The following is a 13,810-nucleotide window of genomic DNA, read 5'->3' on the forward strand; positions in this document are numbered from 1 at the left end:
ACAAAACTGTCCACTGTAGACTTCACCCACAATAAGAAATATACAGGAATAAACTAGATTCTGCAAAATCCTCAAATTGTTCCTTTTCAAACAAACCCTCAAAAAGAGCAACCATATTTCAAACAATTAATTACCTGAATTGGTTATTACTTTTACCATTAACTTTGTCTTTGCCTTATGTACAATAGATTTTCTAAATGTTAAACATCCATACCTATCCCAGTATGTTTATGATACTGTATTGTGAAATTGGATTCTTACAACAAATTACTTTCTTATGCATTATTCTTTGTTATGTATCCTATACTGTTTATTGTAAGCCACATTGAACTCAAACTTGTTTGGGATAATGTGGGATATAAATGTCACAAATAAATAAATAAATATGTTAAGCCCACAATTAACGCGGCATATATGGGGTTTAAAAAAACATCTTTATTGCAGGTTGCTAGTGTTGTCATTAGCGTGTGGTAACTGCATAGAGTTACTGAGGGAGCAACCACTGCCTCCTAGTTAGGAAGTGCTAGGTACTCCTGCATTACCCCTATTCATAACACGCTAGTTGGATAACATGGGAATACCCAGTCTTTACTCATGATATTCCCCTTCCAAAAATTATTTTAAAAAATAGATCATGTGCTGGTTAGTGCACTCAAACAGGAAAAATACTAGTGCTCAATGCGTGTTAAGGGCTTAACATTCTTTAGTAAAAGGGCCTCTAAGTTTGTAGCTGAAGAAATGGAGGATTAAGAGGTCCTTTTACTAAGCTGCAGGGAAAAGGGCCCTACAGTAATGGCGGAGGCCATTTTTCCTGCATGCCAGGGTCCTTTTTACAGCAGCAGGTAAAAAGCCCCTTAAAAATGGTCAGGGGCTTAGCCAGACCTCGCGGTTGGAGGGGGCCAGAGCCCAAAGTGGGGGGGGGGGGCACATTTTAGTCTGCTGCCCTGCCGCCGCACCCCCCGCCGCCTCATTGCAGCCCTCTGCTGCCCTGCTGCATCCCACATTAGCAAATTCCTTGGCTGGCGGGGGTCCCCAACCCCTGCCAGATGAAGCCTTCTCTAGTGCCAGTCTGGGATGCCGCCACATTCCCTTCCCTGCTGTCTTTTATTTAAAGGAGCATGCAAGACATCAGGAGGAAGAGAGAGCGCAGGGAAGGGAATGTGGTGGCACCCCAGATCGGTGCTGGACAAGGCTTCAGCTGGCGGGGGTTGGGGACTCTGGCAAGCAAAACCAGGGGCCCAGATGAAATTGGGGGGGGGGGCGCCCAGGCCCCGGTGGCCCCACCTAGCTATGCCACTGCCACGCGGTAAGGTAACTCTTACTGCTTGGCCATGCAGGGGGAGCACTTACCACCACTCACTGTGGTGGCTGTAAGGGCTCCAGCGGTAACCCGGTGGTAACCGGGCAGCATGCGGTGATACCCGATTACCATCAGGTTAGTGCTGCGGTATAAAATAAAACATTTTTTTACAGCGCGCACTTGAGGCAGAACTACTGTCGATGGCTGCATTGGGCCGATGGTAGTTGCGGGTTAGCTTGCGGTAAGCCCGCGTTGGGCTTACCAATGCTTTGTAAAAGGGCCCAAGCTCACAAAGAGCAGCAGTGGGATTTGAACTGGGATTAGGTATCAGTAGTGACTTTTTATAAGCCAGGGCTCTTTTATTAAGGTGTCACAGTATGTAATAACTCAGTGGCGTAGCAAGGGCAGGGCGGTGGGGGCGGTCCACCCCGGATGCACACTGCTGGGAGGGTGTCGGCTCCGCTGGTTCCCTGCTCCCTCTGCCCCGGAAAAGGTTCCTGTTCCGGGGCAGAGGGAGCAGGGAACCCCCCCCCCAGCGGCGTGCACACAGCAGACAAGAATACACTCGGGGGGGGGGGGGGCGGAGCTTGGGTAATGCGCCGAGGAGGGGGGTTGTTGCGCCGAGGGAGGGTTGATGTGCTTTGGAGGGGGCTCGGGTGATGTGCCGAGGAGGGGGGGTTGATGCGCCAAGGAGGGGGTGTCATGCTGCACCTGGGGGGGGGGGGGTGCGCAGCGGCGAACCGCCCCGGGTGGCAGCTGCCCTCACTACGCCACTGTAATAACTCTACATCTTTAGGAGTAACTACAACCAAGAGATCTTCTGGTGAGGTTTTATCATTCAGAATGACTGTATCCACAGTGACTTTAATAAGTCTGAGATGTTACAGTAAGATGTTTGGCAGTTTTATATGTCTCTCATGGTTGATGCTCCTTTGAGTTTGAAAGTAAAAGAAAGCCAGAAAATGCTAAATTAAAGAAACATATTAACAAAAAGCAATTTTTGTACTCTTGGCCTGGATCTGTGCAGCTGTCTATCTGTGGGAAGGTGAGAAAGGTGCCTGGGTAAATGACAGCCTCCTCTGGGGACAGCCTAGAGGGATCTCACAGTCCTTGACAGCCTGCAGACCTGTACTAGGACAGCTGGAGAACAGAATTAGCAAGTCAAAAGAAGGGAGCAGTATGTATCTGTGGAGGGATCCAGGGAGAGCAGATTTACAGGTAGAAACGTTTTAGAGGGAACAGGAAGTAAAGGAAGGGGAGAGAGGATGGGGAGGGGGAACATTGGAACAGTGAGAGACAGAAGCACAGGGGAGAGAAGAGATAAACAATGCATTTGTTAAATGCATCTGGAGCCACTACAACCTTATATCTTCCCAAATTAAGAGCACTTGTATGTTTAATCATTCTGGGGCCCTTTTACTAAGGCGTGCTGAAAAATGACTTCGGTAGTGTAGGCGCGGGTTTTGGGTGCGCGGCGATCCATTTTTTAGGGGGACAAAAATGGACGTGCAGCAAAATCAAAATTGCCGCGCATCCATTTTGGGTCTGAGACCTTACCGCCAGCTATTGACCTAGCGGTAAAGAATCAGGGTGGTAATGACCTTCGCACGTCCGCTATATGCTCCCAAAAATAAAAAATATTTTTCAGATATGCGTTTTGGACCCCCCCCCCCCCAAAAAAATGAAATTACCGTAAGAGCCACGTGGTAGTTGGGCAGTAAGTCCATTTTGGCGCGCGCTGGGCACATATGAGTTATCTTGTTGGGCAGACTGGATGGACCGTGCAGGTCGTTTTCTGCCGTCATCTACTATGTTACTATCCAGCTCATTTTCAAAAGTGATCGCCGGCCATTTTCCAACATAAATTGGGAGATGGCCGGCGATCTCGGAAAAGTGGCCAAATCGGTATAATCGAAAGCCATTTTTTTTGCCAACATCGCCGCTTTCCCCGTCGCTTCGCTGGCCAAAGTTCAAAGGGGCGTGTCAGCGATGAAGCGGAGGCGAGACATGGCCGGGCATGAGCGTGACTACCAGATGGCCGGCTTTCGGCAATAATGGGAAAAAAACCGGCGATAAGCAGTATATCGCCAGGTTTACTTGGTCCTTTTATGTTCACGACCAAGCCTCAAAAAGGTGCCCCAAATAACCAGATGACCACTGGAGGGAATGGGGAATGACCTCCCCATACTACCCCAGTGGTCACCAACCCCCTCCCATACAAAAAAAAATAAAACTAAAAACCTTTTTTTCCAGCCTGTATGCCAGCCTCAAATGCCGTACCCACCTCCATGACAGCAGAATGTGCCCTGCAGAGTCACATCAGCAATGCATTGTGGTGGGTGTAGGGTACTGGGCTCTACTCCCATGGTGTTTCCCCCCCCCCCTGCTAACTGGGTTCAGAGTGTGCCCTGTTTTGTTTCCGGTAGTCCATGAGGAAGTGGCCATTTTTGTAAGCCAGTTTTAGATCCATTTCATGTGTCACCCACATTAGAAACGTTATTACCTTGAATGTGGCTGAAAGAGGGCATTGTACACCATTCTGCCAGCTCTGACCTACTGCTAATCTCAGTACCAGGGAGACTCTGCCAGTGGGGCACAACCTCTAATCTGTAGTTAACTGTGAGTAAACATGCTTATTCAAATAAAGGACTTTTTCAAAGAGATTAGTCTTCAGGTGCCAACTGGTGTGCCAAGGTTATACAGCAGCAACAAGTCCTAGAGGCCTGCGTGTATGCAGGTCCCTGGAGCACTTTTAGTGGGTTCTGCAGTGCACTTAAGGCAGGTGGACCCAGGCCCATCCCCCCCCCCCTGTAACACTTGTGCTGGTAATGGAGGCCCTCCAAAACCCACTGTACCCACATGTAGTTGCCACCTTCACCCCTAAGAGCTATGGTAGTGTTCTACATTTGTGGGTAGTGGGTTTTTGGGGGGGTTGGGGGGCTCAGCACCCAAAGTAAGGGAGCTATGCATGTGGGAGGTTTTTCTGAAGTACACCGCACTGACCCCTAGGGTGCCCAGCTGGTGTCCTGGCATGTCAGGGGGGACAAGTGCACTACAAATGCTAGCTCCTCCCACGACGAAATGCCTTGGATTTCACCGGGTTGGAGATGGCCGGCATTTTTTTCCATTATCGCTGAAAAACAAACCTGGCCATCTGAAACCCGGCGAACTCCAAGGCATTTGGCCTGGCTAAACTGTATTATCGAAAAAAAAAGATGGCCAGCCATCTTTTTCGATAATACGGTTCCGGCCAGCTGTAGCGCCGCCGGCGATCTATTTTGCCAGCGACGTTCAATTATGCCCCTCTATGTTACGCAGCTTAGTAAAAGGGCCCCTCTGTTTGCTTTCAAACTCTCATTGTGCAATAGAAGACAACACAGATTTAGCACTTTCTCTCTCCATCTTACCTGTTCCATCATTCTTCCTCCGTTTTCTTCCCCCTATTGTCCCACACTCCTCTTCGATCTGTCCATCTCTCCCTCTTCCTTGCTCTCATTGTCTTCTGTTGAAAGATTTTTTTTAAATTGCTTTGAATTAACTTAAACTTTAAATCCTTGAATCTCTTCCACTATTTCACCCTCTCCTCTCCCTATAAAATACCTAATTTATTTTCCTTTCCACATATTCCATTAAAGGAAGTCAACGATCTCATACTCAGCAAAAGGGAGACTTCTGTAAATCCGAGATAGATGAATTCTTTTGGACTGAACTCCTTTAATGAAGGCTTATGAGCTACGGAAATGTATTTATAATTTTCTCTAACAGCCAGTAAGGTTGGATTTTGATGGGACCAGAAAGAAGTTGTTCCTTTCCCCCTGCCAAAGAAAATGTCAAATAAGCAATTAGAGGGTTTAGACTCTGCTTTGTGGGGGATTTTCACACTTGTAAACTAAGTAAACAGCCAATTAAAGGCAAGCTACCTGTCTTGCTATAGCTGCTAGTAATTATATAGGGTTTTCTCCGTGTGGCATGCTCTGAGTAGAAATACATTATGACTAATTGAGACCAACTCATTTTTTTTTTTACTTTGATTTTGTCGCTTGCAGATGAGCAGGGCAGCATAAGAAGTGGCTCGGTATTCAACAATGGCTGTGATTGATCAAGGGAGCAAAAGAGCATGCAGAAGAGATGTGCAAAGCAAAGAGGTCAGGCCCCTACCTCGAAGAGCTTATCATTTCGACAGTGACAGAGGGGAGAGGGACGCACACCTTTCCCAGCTGCAGCAGAGATGGTACAAGGACATGCCAAGGGTATTTTGATTTCCTCATTCCTCTGTTTTGTTGATAAACCTGCAGGTTCTCTTGGGTCTGACAGGGCCTGACAGCTCACAGATTTACAAGGGAAGGCTGGGTGCTGCGCAGACGGAGCTGTCACTCAGAGCTGGAGGTTGTTGGTGTGAGGAGCTGGTACATGAATCCAAGGCAAAAAACTTTGGCAGCTGGAAATGAACTGGGCCGCTGACTTAGAGTTACATGTGTGTGCTGACAGACTGTGGCATCCCCTCCCACCCTCCTGTCACCTGGATGGATGGTCAGAACACATCAAGGTGTCTCTCAGGCACGTGGTTTGCATAAGTGAGAGCCAGAAAGTGTCACCCAAGTTGACCACAAGCACAGCAAGGCATTTCTCCTGTACTAAACACAGGGTTGGCAGGAATAGGGGGTAGTATTTTTACCTAAATGGGAGTTTAGAGTCACATTAGAAATTAGTGAGCTTTTTAGTATCAAAGAAAGATTAGGTAACAAAGTTTTGTATAAATCATCCTGGCTCATTTTTTAGACGTGAGACGGGCAGGGGGATTCTTGTCAATCAGGGGAACAATTATTCTTCAGGATCTTCTTGTTGATGTTCTTAAATGTTTCTTATTACATAAAGGTAGGAAGTAGATAAAGATTTACAACAGGCTTTGTAGATCTTCTTCAGCTACTATAGCTTCTATAGGTAAGGGTCATGCATTTAATATACTGCCTTTCTGTGGTAAAGTCATAAGAACATAAGAGTAGCCATACTGGGTCAGACCAATGTTCTATCTAGTCCAGTATCCTATTTCCAACAGTGGCCAATCCAGATCACAAGAACCTGTGAGAAACCCAGATAGTAGCAACATTCATGCTACTGATCCCAGGGTAAGCAGTGGCTTCCCCATGTCTGTCTCAATAGCAGTTTACACGTTGGGGTAATTCTCTATAGATCACCTGAAGTTAGGCACTGGGATGAAGTGTGCTAAAGGGTGAATTCTATATATGGCACAAAAAAGAAAAACGCTATTCTATAAACCGAGCTTAAAGTTAGGCACGGTTTATAGAATAGTGCTTACACCTGGGAATCGGGTCTAACTTTAGGGGCAGCCATTTGCACCAACTGAAATGTGAGGCAAATGTACGCATCTAAATTAGGTGCCTATCCCCCCATAATTTGTAACAACACATGTAAATGCTAGGAACGCCCCGGTTCTGCCCATTTCTGCACCCTCTTTATGTTACTTACATGTAGTTTAGTCGTAGATCCCACGTCTAAATTTACACATGTAAATTCCAATTAGTGCCAATAATTGCTTGTCAAAAAGCCAATTATTGGTTCTAATTAGCTCATTATTTAATTTAATTGTACATGCAACTGTCATTATAGAATTCTAGCGTAAGACTAGAGTTACATGCTTAACTGTAGGCAGGAGCACCTACACCAGCTTAATGCCTGGTGTAAATGCTTGTGCCTAATTGTACAAACACAAACACAGAAAAAGAAGGAGGTAGACCAATGTAGTTCCAAAGAAGTGGTTTATTGGCTAAAAGTGACTCAGCACAGAACTGCATTTTGGAGCCACAAGTAGGGCCGCCGAGAGACTGAGCTGGGCCTGAGGTAGGGCTGCTGCTGCCGGCTCCCCCCCCCCCCCCCCATGACCACTGCTACTGTCCTCCTGGACACCACTTTGCCAGACCACAAAATTTGGGCAGGGGCAGAGCCCAAGTGGGGGGGGGGCACATTTTGCCCACCTCCCTGCCCCCGCCACAACTCCACATACCTTGGCTGGCAGGGGTCCCCAAGCCCCGCCAGCAGAAGCCTTCTCCCAGTGCTGGAGGAAGGCTGCAGGACAGACAATGTGGCGGAGAACAGCGCTGGAGGAAGCCTTCTGCTGGCAGAGCTTGGGGACCCCTGTCAGCCAAACCAGAGGCCCTGAAGTCCTATGTCTGCTCCTCCCCTGCCTCTAAGGGGGACCTGGAGCTTTCTTTCTCCTGCTCCTGTCAGGACGCGATGACCCTTTGTGGTTCCCAAATCTGGTCCTGGAGACCCCCAGCCAGTCAGGTTTTCAGGATATCCATAATGAATATTCGTGAGAGAGATTTGCATACACTGCCTCCACTGCATGCAAATCTCTCTCATGAATATTTATTGTGGATATCCTGAAAACCCGAGTGGCTGAGGTGCCTCCAGGACCAAGTTTGGGAACCACTGGCTTAGCTAGCTCTTACATGCATATGTGTATATGTAACCTGCACAAGCACATGTATTCTGTAAATTTAGAGGCCCTTTTACAGAGTGGTGGTAAGCCCAATGCAGGCTTACCGCTCACTCTTTCGGGACTATCGCTGGCCCAACGCAGCCACCCGCAGTAGTCCTGCCCTGAGCGCGCACCATTTGTGGGGGGAAAAGAAAACCTGCGGCAGTAACCTGGTGGTAATCAGGCATCGCCATGCACTGTCCGATTACCGCTGGGTTAGCGCCGGAGCCCTTATTGCCACCTGAATGTATGGCGGTAAGGGCTGCCCTCTGCATGGCTACATGGTGAAAGTTATCTCACAGCGTGGCCATTTTTTTTCAGGTTTTACTGGCTGTGAGAAAAAGGGCCCTGGTGCACGGGAAAAATGGCCCCCACTGCCAGTGCAGGGCCCTTTTCCCGCAGCTTAGTAAAAGGATCCCTCACATAGGTTTTACACACATAAATGCGGGTGCAAAGTTACAGAATTGCCCTTATTATGTATGGGAAGCTTGTACTACTGCAGTTTGTGCTGTCCCTGTTCTATGGTGGGGCAGTGTGTGTGTGTGTGTGTGTGTGTGTGTGTGTGTGCATGTGTGTTGTGCTGCGTGTGTGAAGCAAGCTTGCATCGCTGCTGCTTGGTAAATGAAGCATTCAGTTCCATTTTGACAGTTTAGCACTCAATCTGGAAACTAAAAGTACAGAAGCAATGAAATTTATTTAAGAAATAGACATCCCAAGGTTTGATACACATTAGCTGCAAATACCACGCTGCTTGTAAGCACACTTCTGCAGCGTGGAGTGAGGCCCAAAATCCTGATGGCTGAGCACAGCAAGGAAAGACCCCTAGACTCTGTCATCACTAATTACTGATATTGACAGTTTTGCAGTCAGGTAACCAAAGCTGCATATGTAAAAGAAGGAGCTTTAAGTAGCGAAGATGGTCAAATTATCAATTCATGTTTGTTCTGGAGCCTAAGTTATTTCCTCCTATTCATTTTCTGTCATAGACAAGCTTTATTCTTCTTCTTGTTTGCCAGTCGCAGGACCTCATGTCTATTTATTCCATTCTTGGAGGAGTGAACAGCTCTTGGGGTTGCTGCCTGGCTCAGTGTTATCATCTGCATAAATAGCATTTATATAACTGAAAGGAGGAGGTAATTATTCCCCTGTACTGGTCCTTGGTGAGGCCCCACTTAGAGTACTTGTTCACTTCTGGAGGTTGTGTCTCACTAAGGATATAAAAAGACTTGAAGCAGATCAGAGGAAAAAGACCAAAACAAGGGCAAAACCAGCCCTCCAATTTTTAGGTGGAGTCCAGGGATGGATTGGGGGGGAGGGGGTAATGCATTCCTCCTCTCCCACCCCCCGCACACATTAAACATGTCTTTGCTGACGGCAATGCCGAAGCCCCGCTACCACCATCAAGTGACCCCTAAAACTACAACTACAACCACAAACAGACCAATTCTTGGAAACTTGGGCCTAGTAAATGCCAGATCAGCCAATAAAAAAAATGTCTTTTGATCCATGATGTCATCAATGAATACCACTTAGACATCTTGGGAATAACTGAGACCTGGCTGGATGAAAGTGGAGAAGTACCATTGCTTCAACTGTGCCCTACAGGATTCACGATCCTGCACCAACCAAAACAAGGGAAGTGGAATGGAGGGGTAGCAGTCCTGATCTGAGAGACACTCAAACTGTGCAAAATCTCCACCCCTCACCTGTGAGTCAGAATGCCTGCTAATCCAGCTGGGAGACAAGGAACCAATGTGGCTGTTCGTGGTCTACAGAGCACCTCACAACACCACATCATCTGTGCAAGAACTGTTGAATCTGGTGACTGAGGTAACCCTGAGCTACCCTAGGTTACTGATCATGGGAGACTTTAACCTATACATTGAAACTCCAGACACCACTACTGCTGCCTTCCTTGATACAATGGCAGCTCTAGGATTTATTCAGGTGATCAAATTTCCAACCCATGAAAAGGGCCATATGCTAGACTTGGTGTTCTGAAAAAGGGTTGACATCTTGGAACACAAGGCTGGTGGCATAGAGATAACACCCCTATCATGGAATGCTCATTTCCTAATCACATTTTCTATTAAGGACTACATAAAATAGAAGGGCCCAATCAAAGCTTGGAAGAAAATCTGAAACATGAGAAATCTGACTGCTGCAAACTTCCTAGACTCCTTGTCCTATCCCCATGTGGATAAGAAGATGATGACCGTGTCAGAACAGGTTCATATCTGGAATGCATGCTTAGCAATGACATCAGAAAAAACAGCCCCTCTAAAGAAGGTTCTATGCTCCACAAGCAAATGTTCCCTGTGGTTCTCCCCACAACCATAGGACCCAACTTTCAAAATTATTGGGGGTGCTAAGCCCAGTGGAAATAACCCCTCCCTGGACACATACAAGGAATTTTCTCAATATTGGAGGTGCTCAAGCACCCACAGAATCAGCTCCTATGCCCACAACTATGGGTCCTTAAGCATCAAGGATGTCAACTTGAAAGAAAATGGAGAAAATCTCATCTAGATGAAGATAGGATCAACTGTAAAAAAACACATGACAATGTAGTGCCAGGCCATAACAACAGCCAAAAAACAATATTTTTCTCAACACATAAAACAAGCTGCAAATTCAATAGTAGACAGCCTACTGCAAACCCTACAACAGAACCAGCCTTCCCAGTCACAACTAACCAGCAATGATTTTTACCACTTACTTTGCCATCAAAATTAAAGGTCTCCATCAGGACCTACAGACAGTCCCATCAAAGCTCCTACCAGCTAATAAAGAGAATACTCCCCCATCCCCGCCATGCATAGCCATCTGAAACTCATTCAACCAGGTCACAGAGGAAGCTTTTGAAAATATCCTGAAAGGTCTATGGCTTACAATCTGCCCTCTTGATCCCTGCCCTGCAAAGATTGTACAATGAGCAAGCACAGGCCTCATTGAAGGTGCCATTAAAATTGTTAACTCCTCTCTTATGGAAGGGTAGCTGCCAACAACATTAAAAAGAGCTGTGGTGCGCCCCCTACTGAAAAAGAGCTCACTGAACCAGGACAAGCTCAAAAACTACCGCCTAGTCTCTAACATTCCTTTCCTGGCAAAACTTATAGAAAAGACAGTCTGCAGTGAACTCAACGACTGGCTAATTGAAAGTAATTGGCTAGACTCATGTCAATCTGGCTTCAGACCTGGGTACAAAACAGAGACAGTTCTTGTCTCCCTTCTTGATGACCTGCACAGAAACTGTGACAGGGGATCTGCCTAGTGTTGCTCAATTTCTCTGCAGCCTTCTACACCGTAGCTTCATTGCGCACACCCTAGTCCTAGTATTTTTGGAGTAAACAAGTGATTCACGTCTACCCGTTCCACTCCACACTATTTTATAGACCTCTATCATATCTCCCCTCAGCCATTTTTTCCCCAAGCTGAAGAGCCCTAGCCATTTTAGCCTTTCCTCATAGGGAAGTTGTGCCATCCCATTTAGCATTTTCGTCACTCTTCTCTGTACCTTTTCTAATTCCACTATATCTTTTTTTGAGATGCGGTGACCAGAATTGTACACAGTATTTGAGGTGGGCTCTCACCATGGAGTCATTATAATGTCCTCATTTTTGTTTTCCATTCCTTTCCTAATACTACCTAACATTCTATTTGCTTTCTTAACAGCCGCCGTACACTGAGCAGAGGGTTTCAACTTATCATCAACGATGGCACTTAGATCCCTTTCCTGGTCGGTGACTCCTAATGTGGAACCTTGCATCACGTAACTATAGCTTGGGTTCCTATTTCCCACATGCATCACTTTGTACTTGCTCACATTAAACGTCATCTGCCATTTGGATGCCCAGTCTTGTAAGGTCCTCTTGTAATTATTCACAATCCTCTTGTGATGTAACAACTTTGAATAACTTTGTATCATCGGCAAATTTAATTACCTCACTAGTTACTCCCATCCCTCTAGATCATTTATAAATATGTTAAAACGTAGTAGTCCCAGTACAGACCCCTGGGGTCTCCATTGATAATACTGACCATTTAACCCTACATCTTTGACCAGTTTTTAATCCACAACAGAACACTACCTCCTATTCCATGACTCTCCAATTTCGAGTCTTTCATGAGGTACTTTGTCAAACGTCTTTCGAAAATCCAGATACCCAATATTGACTGGCTCACCTTTATCCACATGTTTGTTCACTCATTCAAAGAAATATATTAGATTGATGAGGCAAGATTTCCCTTCATTAAATTCATGTTGGCTTTGTATCATTAATTCATGCTTTTAAATATGCTCTGTAATTTTGTTCTTTATAATTGTCTCTATCATTTTGCCTGGCACCGTCGTCAGGCTCACCGGTCTATAATTTCCTGGATCACCTCTGCAGCCTCTTTGAAAAACTGGCATTACATTGGCCACCCTCCAATCTTCCAGTACCATGCTTGATTTTAAAGATAAATTACATATTACTAACAATAGTTCTGTAAGTTAATTTTTCAGCTCTATCAGTACTCTGGTATGAATACCATCTGGTCCAGGTGAATTCTACTCTTCAATTTGTCAAATTGTGCCATTACATTTTCCATGTTTATAGAGATTTCATTCAGTTTCTCTAACTCATCAGCTATGAATACCATTTCTGGCACCGGTATCTCTCCCAAAACTTCCTTGGTGAAGACCGAAGCAAAGAATTCATTTAATCTCTCCGCTATGGCTTTATCTTTCCTGAGTGTTCCTTTTACCCCTCGGTCATCTAGCGGTCCAACTGATTCTTTTGCCGGCTTCTTGCTTTTAGCATACCTAAAAAAGTTATTACTATGTGTTTTTGCCTCCAATGTAATCTTTTATTTCAATATCCATCTGCCTTCCTTATTGGTGCTTTGCATTTGACTTGCCATTCCTTATACTGTTTCTTATTATTTCCAGTTGGATCCTTCTTCTATTTTCTGAAGGATTTTCTTTTAGCTCATAGATTCCTTCACCTCACTTTTAAACCATGCTGGCTGTCGCTTGGCCTTCCTTCCTCCTTTTTTAATAATAGAATATTACTGGCCTGGGCTTCCAGGATGGTATTTTTGAACAGCATCCACATCTGATGTAAATTTTTGACCTTCGCAGCTGCTCCTCTAAGTTTTTTTTTCACCATTCTTCTCATTTTATCATAGTCTCCTTTTTGAAAGTTAAATGCTAACATATTGGAGTCCTTAATGTTGTCATGGAATTTTACCTCCCTAGCATGCCCTGATGTTACATTTATCCAGTCAATATTGGGGTAATTGAAATCACCCATTATTATTGTGTTCCCTAGTTTGTTAGCCTCCATAATTTCTGATAACATTTCTACTTCTGTCAGTTCATCCTAGCCAGTTGGACGGTACACTCCTATCACTATCCTTTTCCTCTTTAAACATGGAACTTTTTATCTATTTGATTCAAGGCCTTCCTTAAAATATAATGCTACCCCTAAAAGAAAAGTCCATGAGCCGTTATTAAGATGGACTAGGGGAAATTCACTGCTTATTTTTAGGATAAGCAGCATAAAATCTGTTTTACTGTTCTGGGATCTTGTCAGGTACTTGTGACCTGGATTGGCCACTGTTAGAAACAGGATACTGGGCTTGAAGGACCTTTAGTCTATCCTAATGTGGCAGCACATATGTTCTTATGTTTTTATGGACCTGGGTATGGGGGAGGGGGAAGAAGGAGATGGCAGTGTACTAGACCTGGGGGAGGAGTGACTGGAGGGAGATGGGGGATGAGCTGGACCTGAGGGGGGGACTGGAAGGAGATGGGGATGTGCTGGATCTGGATATGAGGGAAAAGGAGATGGCAATGGGCTGGACCTGAGGGAGGGGACTGGAGTAGAGGGAGATAGAGATGGCTATATGCTAGACATGCCAGGACAGGAAGCACAAGAGAGACCTGACTGGGGGAGGGAACAGACAGAGACTGGGTGGATGGTGGAAGAAAAAAGGAGAGACATTGGAGCCACAGAGGAAGAGAG

This window comes from Microcaecilia unicolor, chromosome 3, assembly GCF_901765095.1.
Source record: "Microcaecilia unicolor chromosome 3, aMicUni1.1, whole genome shotgun sequence".
Lineage (NCBI taxonomy): Eukaryota > Metazoa > Chordata > Amphibia > Gymnophiona > Siphonopidae > Microcaecilia > Microcaecilia unicolor.